Source organism: Falco peregrinus, chromosome 3 (assembly GCF_023634155.1).
Source record: "Falco peregrinus isolate bFalPer1 chromosome 3, bFalPer1.pri, whole genome shotgun sequence".
NCBI classification, from domain to species: Eukaryota; Metazoa; Chordata; class Aves; order Falconiformes; family Falconidae; genus Falco; species Falco peregrinus.
Window position 1 is genome coordinate 8,342,263 of NC_073723.1, and position 17,202 is coordinate 8,359,464.

Below are 17,202 nucleotides of genomic sequence, written 5' to 3' on the forward strand. Positions count from 1 at the left end.
GCTCCTATCTGTCTGTTACGATCACATGTTGTAACAGCAGTTTTGCAGTAATTTACAGCTTGCACAACTTCCCTGTTCAGAGTCTGTTCTGAAGTTAGGCTAAAAAAGTGTGAGTGTTAATTCAACTGTGATGGGGTATTACTCTAAATTTTCAGTTATGCAAGCAGGATCACTTTCTCAGTTCTGACTTTTACCTCTAATCCTTCCATATGCAAAAGCAGAAAGAATAAAACATTATATACTTAATTACTCTTTATCTTCATTCTAACTTCTAAATTGACTCTTACTTAAGTAAATAATTCCATTAGGAAAGGTTTAAGAGAGCATAAAACCTTGAAAAAACTATTATTTTTCTGTGTGTTTCTGTGTCACCTAACATACTTAGTGGATAATATGAATTACTACAATTAGGCCTGTAAAATAGAAATCACCTCTTACTCCAAGATGTTTTCATGGCTGTAACTAGAGTCAAAGGATTATTTATGTCTGGGGGTTTTGCTTGGGGAGATACTATCTTAAAAATATATGATGCTTTTAGGTAAAATATAATTCATTTGTCAGGCCTGGAAGTAAAATCACATATAGGCTATCTTAAACCAGAAGACATTAGGCTTTCTGGAAGAGACTTACGAGCTCTGGATGGTTTTCAGATTGTTTCAGTTTTTCTTTTTTTAAACAATCTATAAAGTCAGTGCACAGCATGGTGTGTAGTTATTTGTACACGCTTAAACAATACGTGCAGTTGTGATCCAAAACTGTGTGTAATGGGACAGTCTGTTCTTTCATCAGTTCTTCAGTCCACAAAGGATAATACCTCAGTCTGTGCATTATCTTCGCTGTAGTTCCTTTGAAATCAATGTACTTGTATTAATTTAGATCAACTGAATACCCAAGTACTATACAGTAGGTGCAGTATCAATAAGGCAAAAGGAGAAATTGCAGAGCTGCCTGTAGTTTAATGTGACGTGATGCTTTATGAAGGAATGGTATAAAGCAACGTATTGCAAATATATAGATGCTCCTGTGTCAACTTCTGACAAAACCAGAAGAAATGAGATTTGCTGATTTGTGCTTTAACAGCAGTGTAATTTTATTTTAGAATCACAATCCTGAATTGCCAGTGCATCCTACTGTGCAAGTAGAATTTCAGTTTTAAAGGAATTGCATTTAAGGAAAAAAAAAATTGGAACTTGAAAAGTCATGTTTGTATGCTATCCAGCATTACGTATGTCTAGAAAAAAGAAGTAGAGGTTTTTTTTATATATATTTCCTACCCAGGTATTGAACTTTGAACTGAATATTTTGTGAAAGGAACAGAAAAGATACTCTTGGCCACCTTCTCCTCTAGCTTCTCCCATTGTCTGTCCTTTGCATTAGATTGCGTATCATCTCAGATCATAAAAAATAATTAATTGTATCTTTGCCTCATTTAGCAGCTGTATTATGGTGACTGAGCATCAGTGGAATATCCAGAAAGATGAGTCATCTAATAAGAATCATATTATGTGATCTAAATATGAGTCATCTAATAAGAATCATATGATGTGATCAAGGTATTTAAAATAAATGCAGTATATTGTGAGAATGAGGGTCATTTACGATGGCATCTGTAAGTGATACTTTAGTTACAGGGTTGTTCTAGTTTCATTTGTTCTTACTAATTTCTAAGCCCTATACCTCAGGCATTATCATTGCTTCTTATACCACATGAAACATTTTTTCTTGGAAAGGCAAGAAACCATGTTCTTCAAATTATTAAAAAAAAAAGAAAAAAAAAAAGAAGAAACAATCCAAAGGCTTAAGGCTTAAGTATGTTTTTATTTTTTACTTCTTGTTTCTGACTGCTTCAACAGCTATCAATGTATCTGCTACCAAATGGAAGCCAGTAGAGTTCTCTGGTATTTTCAATGTTTTCCATCCTCATACTTGGGCAAAGTTAGCTTCCAAAACGTGTATGGAAATTTATTTCAGGTCAGGAAGTTTCTTATAAATGGCACTTTCAAAGTCTTGAAGTTACAAGAGAAAAAATAATGATCTGTGGTTTGCAATGCCAAATGAAATGAATGGGTAGGACAGTCAGATGCTAAGTGCCTCTGAAAAATCAGTCTTACCGATCTCTGTGTGCATTGGGTTCCAGAAATGTAAAACAGTAATAACAGAAACTCTCTGCAGATTGGTGGACTGAATCATAATTCACTAATGTTTCTAAGATGCTCAGATCCTATGATGACGAATACTTTTAGTTACGAAGGTAAATAATAGAAGTAAGCTGAATTAATTATTAATTTTTGTGATGGTCACTTCTCTTTTCACTTCCCAGTTGAGAAGGACTAAAAATTAAATTATTTTGAACTGTGAAATAACTGCCATTTTCTGTCTTGTAAAATGCAGTTATACAGTGTTTGAAAGCTGACTCTAAAGTGTTTATGACTATGTCAAAAAACATTTCAAATTTTTAATCTTCATTAATGTGTAAACAAATTCAATTAATAGTACTGATAGCTGTGAATTTCAGTTATTAGATGTACACTAACAAAATAAACGTGTGCATTATTGTTTTCATTTTAGTGTCCATCTGCATGTTACATTAAAGGCAGAAGATGAAGATAATTACCTCTAGTTTATTCTATATTTAGATGTCATGTGCAGTATCAAATAAAAATCTTCCTGTATTTTCTTGTCCAGATGAGATCTATAACATTATTTAGAAGACATCTTCCCAGCAGTTTCACTTTTTATGCTGCCTTTTCATATTTACTTCTTCAGTGAAAATTGTTTTAGAAGAATTATAGCACCAAAGAGTGAAGTTCCTCTCCCCGCTAAAAAAACCGCAATGAAATAGCATGCCATCACTGAATAGCAACAAGGTGGACTTAGTAAGAAGGTATTTCTGTAATATATAGGGTATACCTAAACAAAACATCCCAGCCCTGGAGTAAACTAGTAAACAATTGGGTGAGAGATGTGAACCAGATACACACAGAAAGCTTGTGTCTTTCTTCACCTCTTTTACATTAAATGCCACTTCACATTTTGTACTAGTCATGAAAGCAGGGTCCTCACTTCCTGCACATCTCTTTCTTCTTGAGTATCCTTCATCCTCCCTATTGAGCACTATGTAGACATGTTGCCCCACAGCCTCAGACAAATTAAATCATCTTACGTGTAACAACATAGATGATTTGCTCTAGCTGGAAATGGAATTAATCAGATTGCTAGGGCAGTTCTAGTTGACTTTCACACCTTCCAGTTTCTTCTCTCTTCTCTGGCTATGACTGGTCATTAATCATCTTTCCTCTGGGACTGATAAGGGTATTGAACCAAAAGTGCAGAATTCTCTGGCTGTTTAGTCTGGCAGCAGCTTCAGTGTTTTAGTGCAAAAGGTCAGATACACATTCTGGAGTGTGGTGCACTTCTGTGATACTGTATTTGGCTTCAGTTACAGCTGGCTTAATTTTTTAGTTGTGGCAGATTATATCAGATTTATAGCACTTAAGTTGTTTTGTTACTGCATTATTGCTAATCATGTAAATTATGTGACAATTTCCTGTCATTGTTTCTGTGCGCAATGGAGGAGCAAAGGTATCAGCAAACATGCTATTTAGTATAGTAGCCATCGTTAAGTAAGGGATGTCTGCAAGCCTACATCATTTTAAAGCAACTATATGTGAAAAGACCTTAGATTTCACTTGTGGAAAAGACATCCAAATGTTTAACTCTGCTCACTCTGAACCTCTAGTCTTTGGTTTTGGCTGTTTTCTATGTGAATGACATTTCTTTTGTGAGTTCATGTCTCTGTATCTCGGTAACAAAGATCATTTTGTTTGGTGGGTTGACCCCATCTAATGGAACCACTTGCTCATTCCCTTCTCCTGTGGGTCAGGGTGGGGGGAAAAAAATAAAGGCAGGTGATAAGATTCATGGACTAGATAAAAACAGTTTAATAGGTGGAACAAAAGCTACATGTGCAGGCAAAGCAAAGAAGGATTTATTTACTGCTTCCCATCAGCAGGGAGCTGAATAGCCACTTCCCAGAAAGCAGGGCCTCAGCACACATGACAGTTAATTGGGAAGAAAGTACTGTAGCCATCAACATCCCTGCTTCTGTCTCCTTCCCTTGAGCTTTTATTGCTGGGCACAACATCATATGGTACAGAATGCTAGCCCCCCCAATCTGTTGCTTACACCCAGCATTCTTCCTGGGGGAGAAGAGGGAGAAAAACGGAATGCCTTGACTCTGTGCAAGCACTGTTCAGCTATAGCCAAATCCAAAGCACAGCACCCTAGTGGCTGCTGCGAAGAAAGTTAACTCCATCCCAGCAGACCCAGTACAGATGGTGATCTGTGGAAGGCAAGAAGGCTCTCTGGTTCTTTCTTTTTCCGTATGACAGTTCTTTTGGTTTGATGCTTGTTGCATTAAAAGGCAGATGGGAGACAGTTTTCTATTTCAGTGCCTACTGTTAGGAAAACAATTTATTTCACCATGGGGCCTGCAGTATTGTGAATGGCACGGGAGAAGTTTGTAAGACGGTATCTTTGGTGTTTTCACTAAGTACTGTGTGCTCTCTAAAATGGTTTGAAAGGACAGAATTTTCTTGTTTTCAGTTCTCTGTCTATCATTAATATACGTACAAACTAGCAACGTTTATTAAAGAACAGTGGCACTTCCTCCTTGTCCCAGCACAGAGCCAGTGCTCCACTTCACAAGCAGGGGCAGGAGTGGGTGAGGGCTGGGCTGGAGACTCAGACTCCAGAGGAGTCAGATGGGATGTTCTGTCATGGCAAGGTGTGTTCTGCTCGCTTGCCTGTTAGCTAGTGAGTATGCCCTGTCTACAGGATGACATAAAACATCAGATACTGTAAATGCACTTCCTCTAGCACAACCGCTGCTGTGAATTTAAACTTAAAAGTGGAAGACCTAGGTGCAAGCTAAAATTATAGTTGTTATAAACCTCTTTGTTGGATCTCCATTCGGTACCTTGGATCTTTTAGTCTGTCTAGATAATCTAATAACAAATAGAGAATTCATCAGTCGTATTTAGTGTTAACTGTAAGACAAATTTCTGTGTCACAGTTTGTGAAATTTAAAGTTAGATTGGTCCCTAAATGTACCATTGTTAATAATTTTCTTTTTCTGTCTGTCTTCCTCTGTTTGTCTGTCTCCCAAATCCATACCTTATTTTACTTCTTCCAAAAGAATTAACTGCTAACAAGAGCTCTTAGGTTTGTTAGTTAAACTTCCCAGACAGTTTAACAAGCTACTTACTACAAATCTTCTTTAAGAAAATCTTGTTTAAAATTACATAGCTTGCATTTGAATTTTTAATGCTGCAATAATGTTGATTTACAGGTTTATAGGAATAATAAAAAAATATAAGTAAGCTGTGTAAGGAACATCACTTTGTCTGAAGAAAAAGCTGCAGTTAGGGATCAACTGTCTTCAGAAACATGATGTCTGATCAAACAGCTGGAGGAAATCCTGAGTTAAAGGATGTCTCTTGCTAAGCATCTTATAAGAAATATCCATACACTTGCATAGCTAATCCAAATAACCAATCTTCAAAAAGACATGACAATGCAACATATGGGCTGTAACTTGTTAAAATGTCCATAAATCATAATGATTTGAATAATAAATTCAGTTGAATGCACGGTTGTCAATTCTATAGGATTAGTAAGTTCATTTGAAGGGTTTAATTTAAAGGTTCATATAAATATCCCCAAGGCCTGGCATTAATGCACAAGTTACTCTGTAAATCTGCTCTTTAAATTGCCAATGACAGCAAAAAAGAGATTATTTTTTTTTCCTCTGGATAAAACCTTTACACAAATGACATAAAGCCTACGTGTAATGAGGACTAAGACTAGATCTAATGAAGAATGTTAGCTTCTACAACTTAGGTGCTACCGTGTCTTAATGGTTAACACTTCTGGACTAGAAAAGCAAAATCCAGAAAGAGGCACTGGGTTTGTTTCAAATAAACATGGCATTCAGATTCCACAGCATTGTAGTTTGAAAATCTAGATGTCCATCAGGCAATTTTAGAGCTGTAGAAAAAAAGTGTGTTTTGTTTTCATTCACTCTGAAATTGCAGGACCACAGGAAAATTGCTCAGATGAGGTTGCTCAGGGCTTTATCCAGTTGAGTCTTGAAAATCTTCAAGGAAGGATACTGCATGGCCTCTCTGAGCTGACTCTTCCACTGCTCAGCTGTCCTTAGGATGAAAAAGATTCTCCTTACATCTAGTTTTGATTTTCCTTATGTTTGCTGTCTCTCATTTCCCCACTGTGCACCACTGCAAAGAGTCCCAACTCCATTTTGCCATTAATCTATTCACAGGGACTAGCAGGCTGCATTTACTTCCCTCAGAGGCCTTTTCTCCTCCAGACTGAACAAGCCCCGGTCCTTCAGGCTCTCCTCAAAGAGCAAGTGCTCCAGACCTCAGCCAGCTTGAAGGGCCCTTCCTCCTTCATGTGCTGCGGAAACCCAAAACCTGGACAGAGTATCCAGGTGGGATCTCATGAGTGCTGAGGAGAGGGGGATAGTCCCTCCCCTTGATGGCCTGGTTGTGTCCCTGTGAATACCTCCAAGGGTGCTGTTGGCCATCTCTGCAGCCAGGGCACACTGCTGGCTCATCCTCAGCTGGTGTCTTCCAAGGCCTCCCGGTCCCTTACACCAGCCTGTGCCCTTGCAGCCAGTCTTCCTGGCCAAGGGCAGCAGTGGCTTTGCCTTTGCTGAATGTTGTAAAGTTCAGACAAGCGTTCCTAGTACTATGGACTGGTTGAAATAATGCATGTAGTATCATTTCTCGAAAGACTGAAAATGAAAAAAGCTCATTTGAAAAAAACAGGTGAACCAGCAATCCATCATTGCTAGCTGTTCTGGAGTATTGAACTGTGGTCACATGCTTTCTGCATTTTTAGTGTGGGGCCTTAATTCTGTCTAAATCTCATTTTAGATTAATATATCTCTTACTTAATGGGCAGTGACGGCTTCTAAACATATGCTTTTATAGAAAAATGTTTGATCTACCCTATAACGTTCAAACTGATTGCACCACTACAGTACTCTCAGTTTAAGTCAAGTCTTTTAGGATGTTTTCTTTGTTGTTTATGGTCTTGTTTTGTCTAGCAATGTTTGTTTACCTCAAACAGTTTCCTGGCAAGGCATGCTACTCTGGTCAACCTCAGCTATCAATAAACTATCTGCATCCACCCTGTAAGCAAAGCACACTGTCAGGATTTAGCCTTACACAGGAAACTTATTGCTGCAGTTACCCAGAGACAAACAGATAAATACACTGACGTTGCTCAAATTAATGAAAAAGGCAGAAATTTCACAAATTTTCATAGTCAGTTTCAAAACAAAGATAAGAAACAAGACAGCTTTTCAAAAGGAATATAAAATACTTCTTTCCTGGAATTAGAATCACCTGGCTGTCATTGTGTGGTCAAAGAGTGTATAATGCAAGTTACAATAAAATTCTCTAAATCTGTCTCCAGCTGGCAGTAAAAATTGAATTTCTATACTCTAGTGGCTAATAGAACATTGAACTGTGACTTTGCTATGAGTTTTAGTATTGTTTACTATAAGTTGTCTTTAGAGTTTGGAGTTTTTTTGACTTAAAAGTTCATTTGGGACCTGTAACAACACTTCATTAAATTCTTTTTATTTTAAAAAAGGTGACGGTAAATGTTTAAAGATCTTCTCTGAGAGGACTTTACAAAGGAAAGAGGGATGTAGAGAATGAAATGCTCAGACCAGAAAGTGTTGTAATGGAATCTTGTTTTGTTCATTATTTTTAGTAGTTTTTTCCTTCTCTTTCACCTTCTGCTGAAAAACTCTGGATTTTTTTATGTTTTTTCTTTTTACCTAATACTAAAAGTAGCTCAATATATTTTCTATAGAAGACTTTTTATTTTGTTTTATGTTATCATGAACTGTGCAACTGAGATTGGTACAAGACATATCCCTGTAGTATTACTCTTCTGAATGGTTAAAAATGCCTACGGAAACCCTACATAAGCAAACTTAACTGCATCTGCCACAGTTGGTTTGTTTTGAGTTTTGTTTTTGTTTGGTTTTTTTCTATCAAAGGTCACAGTAGAATCTTCACAGCAGACTCTTCTGTGCTTAAAGGGAGTATTTTCTTTCTAGAAGTGGTCTTAGATGTTCATTTGCATACAAGTTTTTGTTATGCACATGCAATACTTCTACCATTTCAGTTATAATAAGAAACTTTTTATTGTATCCATTCTATAACCTTGTGTTAGATTTCCCCAGAAATAAGCATATATTTGTATGCATAGTGTATGTATAGTGTTATTCTATCCATTAGAATATTCATTCTTGCACTAAATCCAGATTCTTTTACATTGTAAATGGTCATATAGTATACAGCTGTATTTCAAGGCACTACTAATTTCATAGCTTTTTGTTCTATATTTTCATAATAATCTGGCTCAGTTTATCAACTTTTAAAGTAATAATATAGAAATTACAAGTCACAGAATCCAAAATAATGAATGGCAGACTGGTCCAACAGTTTTCCAGCAAAATAGATATGATACTTACCTTTTTTGTGTCAAATACATACTTATTTTTTTTAAATTGATGGTCTCTGACAATTCCTAAAGTCTTGCTACTAAATAAAAGCAATTGAAACATTAGCAAAGATTTTTAGAAATGTTATGAAGAGTGGCTGGGTTTTTTGACTACTTTCTCCATAATGAGATATGGTTACAGAACTGTAATGTAAAAAATCATTAAAATGTGGAATACTCAAACATGCTAGTGTCATATGAAGAAAAATTATAATCAAAGGAAGTGGACTTTAAATCTTCAAGTAAAAGGAACCTAGTAAATCATTAAGTGAATGGCATATGCAGATCATAGGAGATAAAGGATGAGAGGAAAAAAAATGTCCAACAGTGCTCTAAATGCTTTTAGAAAGTAGGCCAAGAAAGTGTTTTTACAGAAGTATTTGGTTCTATTGTAACCTAATACAAAAAAACATTGAAGGATTTATTCAGCTTCTGATACCAAGTCCATCAGGATCACATAAGAATATTGTACATGGTTTTTAAGGGTAGTTATTTAAATAAGAAATTCAGTTTCTAAATGTTTTACATTTTTCCCAGTCGGTTTCTAGGCTACTAAACAACCACTTTTTATTCACCTGTGTTTTGTATTTGACATATATGGTTGATATAGAAGTTGAACTGTTTCTTAGGTTGGTGTAAATGCAGGAAAAGTACTTACATATTTTTGGTACCGAAGTTATTTTACAGAATTATTGGTTACTAATTTGTGACCCTTTTATTTGCTTGTATGTGTTCATTTAAGCAAAGCTGGCCAGTGATTTGGGGATTTTTTTTTTTTTATCAATTCAAATTCTTATCAAATTACAACTTTGTAATTGCATTAAAATATACAAACATAGTATTCTTTTCCCTGGTTTCCTATCAAATATATCAATGAACATTTATGCCTAAGTGTGAAACTGGTTTACTCAATTCTTTCACAGGTATTTTGAATAGAAATACATATTTGCTCAACAGAATTATTTATCATGAGAATTTGAAGGCACAATTTCTAATAGAAAAAAACCAAACCAACAACAAACCAAACCCCCAAAACAACCGAAACAGCTTAGTTTAAAGTTACAGGTCATTTAATAAAGAAACAGAGGCAACATCATAGCTCTTGTATCACTGGTTATACAACTGTACAGGAAAAAGTGTTGTCCAATCAATTCAACACCAAGCCCAGTATTTAGACCAAAACTTGTAGAAATATTTAAAAGCTGCTTTTGCTTTGTTGTGTTAAAACAACCTTTCAGCGCTATAGCAATTATTAGGAAAAAACCCAATTTTATTGTATTCTTTAACTGTGCTTCTGCAGATTGGAATCTTCCATAAATATAAAAAAACATACTGTGATGTTTCTGGTAACGATATATTTTTCAGAACTAATGCTGCAAAGAAAAATTATTCTTGTTGAAGATATGCTGTGACTTTTTAGATGTGGCACTCTGCCATTATTTTCTTGGAAACACTGGTGTTGGCTTGAATATATGATGGGTGAACAGACAGTCAACAGATTAACAAGAGGACTGTGGGTGATCAAGAGCATGAGTATGTGAGACAGTCTATTCAAGTTGAAAGCAATAAATGCTACTCTTTTTATAGTTTCATTAAAGCTGAAAAAAAAATTATTTTCTGGAGCTTCACTGGATTCACATAACACCAGCTGTTACTTTTCATTGACTCAACACTTTTGTGAATAGCTGTTGCATCTACTAAATCTCATGAACTTCAAATTTGCTGCTACATATGAACTGAGTTGCATTTGTTCTTAAAATGTGTATCCACACTTTTTAAAATGAGGAGCTGTCATGACATCTTTAAAAAGCATTTCATTCTTCCTTTTATTCAGTTTAGTCTCCGAGATACCCTTTTTGTGTCATTATATTTTAACAAGAATATAAATTAAATTTCAAATTATTCCAAAGCCCTATATTCTACATATATACTGCAAGCTCTTCAAATAATATTTTTAAGTTAAAATGACGCTTAATGGTATTTTTTAATACAGAGTGGTTATCTAAAAAAGGTGATGTCTTTATGTCTTTAGTATCCTCAAGTATAGTGTTCTTACCTTCATCAGTATAGTTAAGGATGGTCAGACAAGTGATTAATTCTTCACTTAATACAGGCAGTCTAATGTTTGAATATCCTACCATATAAGTAATCAATTATTTCAATTATTTATTGGCATTTTTGCATGTACAGTAACCTGCAGTGATATCACACAATAGTTATATAACTAACAAAACATAAACATGCTGAATGAAAGAATTAATCATTCTGATCGCTTGAAAGTTAACAAAATTTTATCCCTAGAAAGAAAATGTAAACTATTTAATTTGTGAAATTTTCCAAATGGAAAATATAATGAATTTTATAATTAAAGGATGTTATAAGAACTAACTTAAAAAACACACAAAAAAACCCCACTGAATATTTTTTCTTTTTTTCCCTTTTTTTTTTTTTTTTGTGAGGTTTGCAAAAACTGCATTTGAGATCAAATTTGGTAGATTAGAGTTTCTCCTGAGCCACTAAATCATGTAACCATATACTTAAGCATGTGGTTAGCCTTGCTGAATCATTAGGTTTTTCAGGGAGAAAAGGATAATACAAATCAAGTTTATCTGGCTACAGCTTTATTAGCTTCACCATTATGTTAATTTTTCTTAAAATGTCTTAATTCAGATTTTTTTCGCCAGTGTCAAGTACTTTGACAGGACTGCTATAAACTTTTGTCTCCCCTTTTCCGCAGTAGCAGAATAATGATGGGATTTCTGGACATGCCTCCCTTGTGTGACAAAGAAGTAATTCTCCAGTGAATGACATGAGAGGCCTGACATCCCCGGCTGAAGGAATGCATTTTCCTCATTCCACTTCCTGTTCTGGGCAGTTAGTGAGGGAAGGCAAGCCCTTGTTCTGGATGAAGCAGATCATCCAATTTGACAGTATAATTTATTCTAAAACATATAGGTCGTCTTCTTCCACTCACCTCCAAAAGAAACAGACAAACTTTGGTTTTTTTGGGTTTTTTTTTTGGTTTGTTTTTTGGGGGTTTTTTTTGTTTTGTTTTTTAGTTCACATACAAAAACCAGCTTGGTGTGTTTGTACATGGCACTCAGGTGAAATCAGTATAAATATCATAAAGAGCCATACAGACTGACAGCACTACCATGAAAAGTAGTCAGTACCTGTATTTCCCTCTATGACACATTCTTTTTCCTTTATGATTCCAAGGATTTCTTGTTAGTACAGTTTTTCTGTCTTCAGTCACCTTTCTTACTACCATATTCTCTGTCATCCAAACTACACATGTTGTTCTTACTACAGTTGGCCTTTATACTTGCGTCCTATGGTTAAGCCTTTTGTGTCTGTGATGCCAAATCCATTTCATAATTTCAAAAATTATTGCATTGTATGAATGGCTGCCTGAAGTGAACGTGAGAAATGGGTAGAATTTCAGAAGATATGGAATGTTTCCCACATTTGACAAATGTGCTTATTTGCTCTGATATTTTATGTCAGAGAGAGATACTAATTAAATCCTTTTTTCCCATATGCTGTGATTCATGCAGGCTAGCTATACTCAAACCACTCATTTTGCATGTTGTGTTGTCATTGCTGAGTCTATTAAATAAGAATTTAACAAGAAAGATTTTTTTTTTAAAATGTATTATTAGAAGACCTGTAGTCAGTGCTTCTGGGAATGTTCACAAAAATAGTTAAAAAGTCCCCAGACTTCTATATCTGCCAGTCTCCCACTTTTGCATTCATGATACAGTAAACATTCCTGATTCTGTTCAGTAATTCAGAGATTGAACTACACATAAAAGTATGTAGGCATTATTATAAGGAATGTATGCCTCTCAGATACCTGGACGATATAGCTTAGGGTACAACTGAGAAAGTAACACTTTAAGGAAGTATCATGTTAAGGAAGATGTGATTATTTTCAAAACTATCCCCACATTGTACCTGCATATTATTTTCCCCCTAGATTCAAGAGTAATGTATGAAGGAAAGCCAAAGATTTTCAATATCTGCTAGGTTGTAAAGGGACAACATGTCGGAAAACTGCTTATGTTTCTATTCTTTGAAATGCCCAAACTTTTCAGTGCTGCTAATCTAAGGATCAAATGGATAATGACTTTCAGCGCAGTGTTTTGCCAGTGTGATTTCTACTCTCCTGTTCCCTGGCATGGTGTCTTTAGTAGTAGGATTAGTGCTTCATCAGTCTTCCAATCAATTACATCTTCAGAAAGGCTTTGCAAATGTCCAGGTGGCTTTAGTTAGCCAGATCACATCTTTGGAGTGATATCGAACTGCAGAGAACCGAGAATTACCAATATTTTGCAGACACATCTCCATGTACCTGTATGCTTATTAGGAATGTATAAGTAAACAGATTGTTTAAAAAAAGTCTCACTGAAGAAATTATTCAAAATGCAATATCCAAGCTCATTAAAAAGAACTTCTTTGCTTCACTCTCAGCACAATGTTTCAGGGCAAAGGTAAGATTTGACAGACTGTTCTGTCAAATAATCTGCACTGTAGAAGAGGAACAAGAAAGTTATCTGCAGCTGCAGGCTGACAGACTGCACAGACAGTCCTAGCTACCCGGGCATTTTAGTGCAGTACTGTCTGCTGACACGACGGAAATGAGAAGAACAGATAAAACCCCCATTATATAAATTGATTTGCTATTTTACATCCAGTAATTTAAGTCTGTATACACTTCAGCACAGTTGCTTTTATAGGAGTTTGCTGTGTATTTATTGTGCTCTAAGATGACGTCCCACACCAGCCAGAGCATTGAGGTAGAACTTTTTATTTTCCTTAGATTAAGGATACCAATAGATGTCAGAAAGCTTTCCATATTTAATGATGTTATGTTACAACATAGTCTATATTTAAATTAATTTTGCATTAAAGGAAATCCAGTTTTGCTAGTAGGTACAGGTTCTGAAATTTATTTCTTTTCTCTGTCTCAACGCTGCACATTCTAATTGGGCAAGTTAACACTTTCAGACTTGCTCTCATTTGTTAGGTGTCGAGGGCATCCTAGGCCGGTAGCGCCTTCACACAGTCATCATTGGATCTTCAGGAAAGTCTGTTTTGACCTTGTCACACCAAAGTAGTTTGACTCATGGCTGCTCTGCTGTTGCCTTAGGAAATTCCTGTCTCGTGGGCAGTGGTCTCCCTGCCTGTTTGGGGTCTAGTGTGGTCCACTGCTCTTCAAGAAACATGTTGTTTCATTCCACCTTCTTACACTTTTACCTTACTCGGTGTGCAGCAGCAAGAACACAGTAGAGTCAGCCTTTTTCCCTGCTTTTAGTCAAATATAACATGAACTTGACAGTGATTCAGTTAAATTATTATCTTGATCATCAGAAGCAAGTCCATTGAACCTGCTAGGTGTACATTTACCCACCTGCCAGCTAATGGATGTGCAGTCAGCTTGAAAAAACAAAGAGAAAATATTATGAAATTTCACACAACAGTTTGAATCAGCCATGTCTTGGTCAGCGAATGTGAATTTCCATTCCAGAAACTTTTCAGCTTCGGATTGGAATTTGACCTTAATGTTGCAATGAGGCGTGTCGTGGTTTAACTGCAGTCAGTAACTTAAGTGCCACACAGCTGCTTACTCACCCCTGCCCCCCCTCAGAGGGATGGGGAGGAGAATTGGGAAGGAATGTAAAACTCAAGGGTTAAGATAAAAACAATTTCATAATTGAAATAAAATATTATAATAACAACAACAAAAATCACAATTATAATGAAAGGGAGGGATAAGGGGAAAGCAACAATATCTAAAGGGAAAGGAGGAAAGAAAACATCATGCATAGTACAGTTTTTCACCACCCACTGACTGATGGCCAGCCAGGCCCCAGCAGTGATTGATAGGCCCAGGCCAACTCCCCCCAGTTTATAATCATGAGCATGATGTATAGAATATCCCTTTGGCTAGTTCAGGTCACCTGTCCTGGCTGTGTCCCCTCCCAATTTCCTGTGCCCCCCAGCCCTCTCGCTGGCAGGGCCCGAGAAACTGGAAAGTTCTTGACTTAGGGTAAGCACTACTTAGCAACAACTAAAAAGATCAGTGTGTGACCAACATTGTTCTCACACCAAATCCAAAATGCATCACCACACCAGCTACTAAGAAGAAAATTAACTCTATCCCAGCTGAAACAAGGAGAAGGTGACACAATGAGCAGCCTCCTCTAACTAAAGTGTATTGCTAAAAATTAAAATCAATGAAAATAGTTTAAAAATAGAAGTCCCTGTCATGCACTGTCATATGTTTTCTTTACATACCCCACAACTAATTCAGTCTTGATATTCATTAGCCTCTTGGGCATCAAACAGTAACTTCCTGGCTACCTGAGGCCATGTAGTCCACATCTGTTGGCAGCTTTCAGATCATCCTTACCATGAGACAAACCTTAGATGCTCAGTTTTTGCAAACCACCTTTTTTATGTTGTTGGAGCTTATAGTAACAAGCTTGATTAAGTTATTTTACATATAAGTAATTACTTTGAGCTTTCTTCCATGATAATTCATTGAAAATAAAACTAATGTAAATGCATAATATTTATAAAAATTATATCCTCACATACCAGACCTTTCAGTAGCAGTTTGCCCAGCTCCTATTAAAAAATTAGTTGTGAAATGAGGTGTGGTTTTAACGAGAGAATTCCCAATGGAAACTTAATTACCAGCCTCTTTGGGAAGTGGAAGGCAATACCAGTGAATTTTTGAGAGATACTTAGCTACTCTAAACTGTACTCTAAGCTAGACTTACATAACGGAAGTCTTCTTCTGTACTCTTTTGCCCTACTTTCTGTAAGTTACCAAAGACCAAATGCTGTGATTTCAAAGAAACAAACAGAAAACAGGCTGACACATTCTTTCCCAAGTTCGATTTTTGTCCTTAAAACTATGTTCACTTGTACAGGGTCTAGCTAAGTCTGGCCACATTTCTTTACTCTGGATGCCTACTTTAGCTCTTTAGCTCCTGAACACAGTATAAGCCAGGCGGAATAATGTTGAAATTTACAATCTGCAAATATTGGAACACACCGTTGTATATTCCATAATTGAAACACTTACTGCGTCCTGTATATCCTGCAACCTTGTTGTACATGCAGCCATTGTTACCCATTTTCTGTAAAATATGATCCGCAAAGGTTCAGAAAGTTTCATTAGGGTTGCTATAAAAGTCATCTAAACTGTGTTTTATGTCTTCTTTTAAGTTGAAGTATCTTGCACCTAATGGAAAACACTTTGTAGACCACTTGCTAAATGAGCATGTAGCAGACAAGCCGTATAGATGATTCATTTTTATATGAAGTGATGATATTAGAAGAGTTGGAAGCTCATATATCTTTAGCTAATGATTTTTCCTTTGTTTTCAGCACATGAAACATTATTTCATGCATATTTTTCTATCTCTGTAAAGCATCTCAATCTGCATTTGGACTGAGGTTATTTTTATTGAATAAGTGAAATGCAGTCTTCCATATACAAGTTTTTTGAGGGACAATAGAGATGGATTACAAATTAAAAGTTCGGAGATAAGAAACACTTAACTCACTGATCTTTCCCCCATACATCAAGCAAAGAGCCTTACAGGTAGGCTACGGTTAGCAGAGAAAAACAGTACTGGATAATCAAGATTGGTCAGTGGATGTACAATCCCATGAGAGATATAGCAATATATTTTTCTTTTCTTGGGTAGATAGCATGAGTCAAACAGATGTCAGAGAAGTCTGGCTCCCTTCTGTGAGTTAAACTGCAATACAAATGACCTATGAAATGTCCCCATGAAGATTTTTCATCACAGGCAGGGCAAAAGCAGTGGGATTTTTATCCTGCTGTAATTCCTGCTTTTGTGAGTGCTGAAACCACTTAAACTTTCTCATGCCCTGCTCTGCGTGGTGCTGCAGTATATTATGTTAATGAATGACAGCTACTTGGGTGACAGATTATGAAGTCATAGTATTTCTAGTAATTATTTTTATTTTAAGCACTAATCACAGATTTCATGTATGACAGGTAGGAATGGGAAGGGGAGAAGGAGGGAACTGCACACAAGGGTAAGTGTTTCAAAAAGAAGAAAAAATAGCACTAGACAGCCAGCTTGAAATTACAGTTCACAAGTTCATACAGAAACATTGACCCCTATATAGTATCATCTCCCCCTCGGCCACTATCCTTTCTTATTTCTTTGAAGTCTGTGGCAGTAAGCTGATCAGTTTTACAACAGGAACAGTACAGCATGCACTGATACTTGTTGAAAATCCCATCCTATTTAGTCATATAACTTTTTTTATTTATTGTAGTTACAGGACCAATAGATAAATAAATGCACCTCTTTCTTACGGAGTGATACTGAAATTTGTGTTTCCCATTAAATGATAACTTCCATTTTACTCAAACATGCAAATGTGTCTTTTGATGGGATAGACATCTGAAAGAATATTGAAGAGAAGAAAGGAGTAAATTTCAAATACTTTTTCATTTCACAGATGATACAAGAAGATGTCTGTGATGTTCCTTTTTTTTTTTTTTTCTGGTAACTTAATGGCTAGGGCACTATCACAGTTACATTG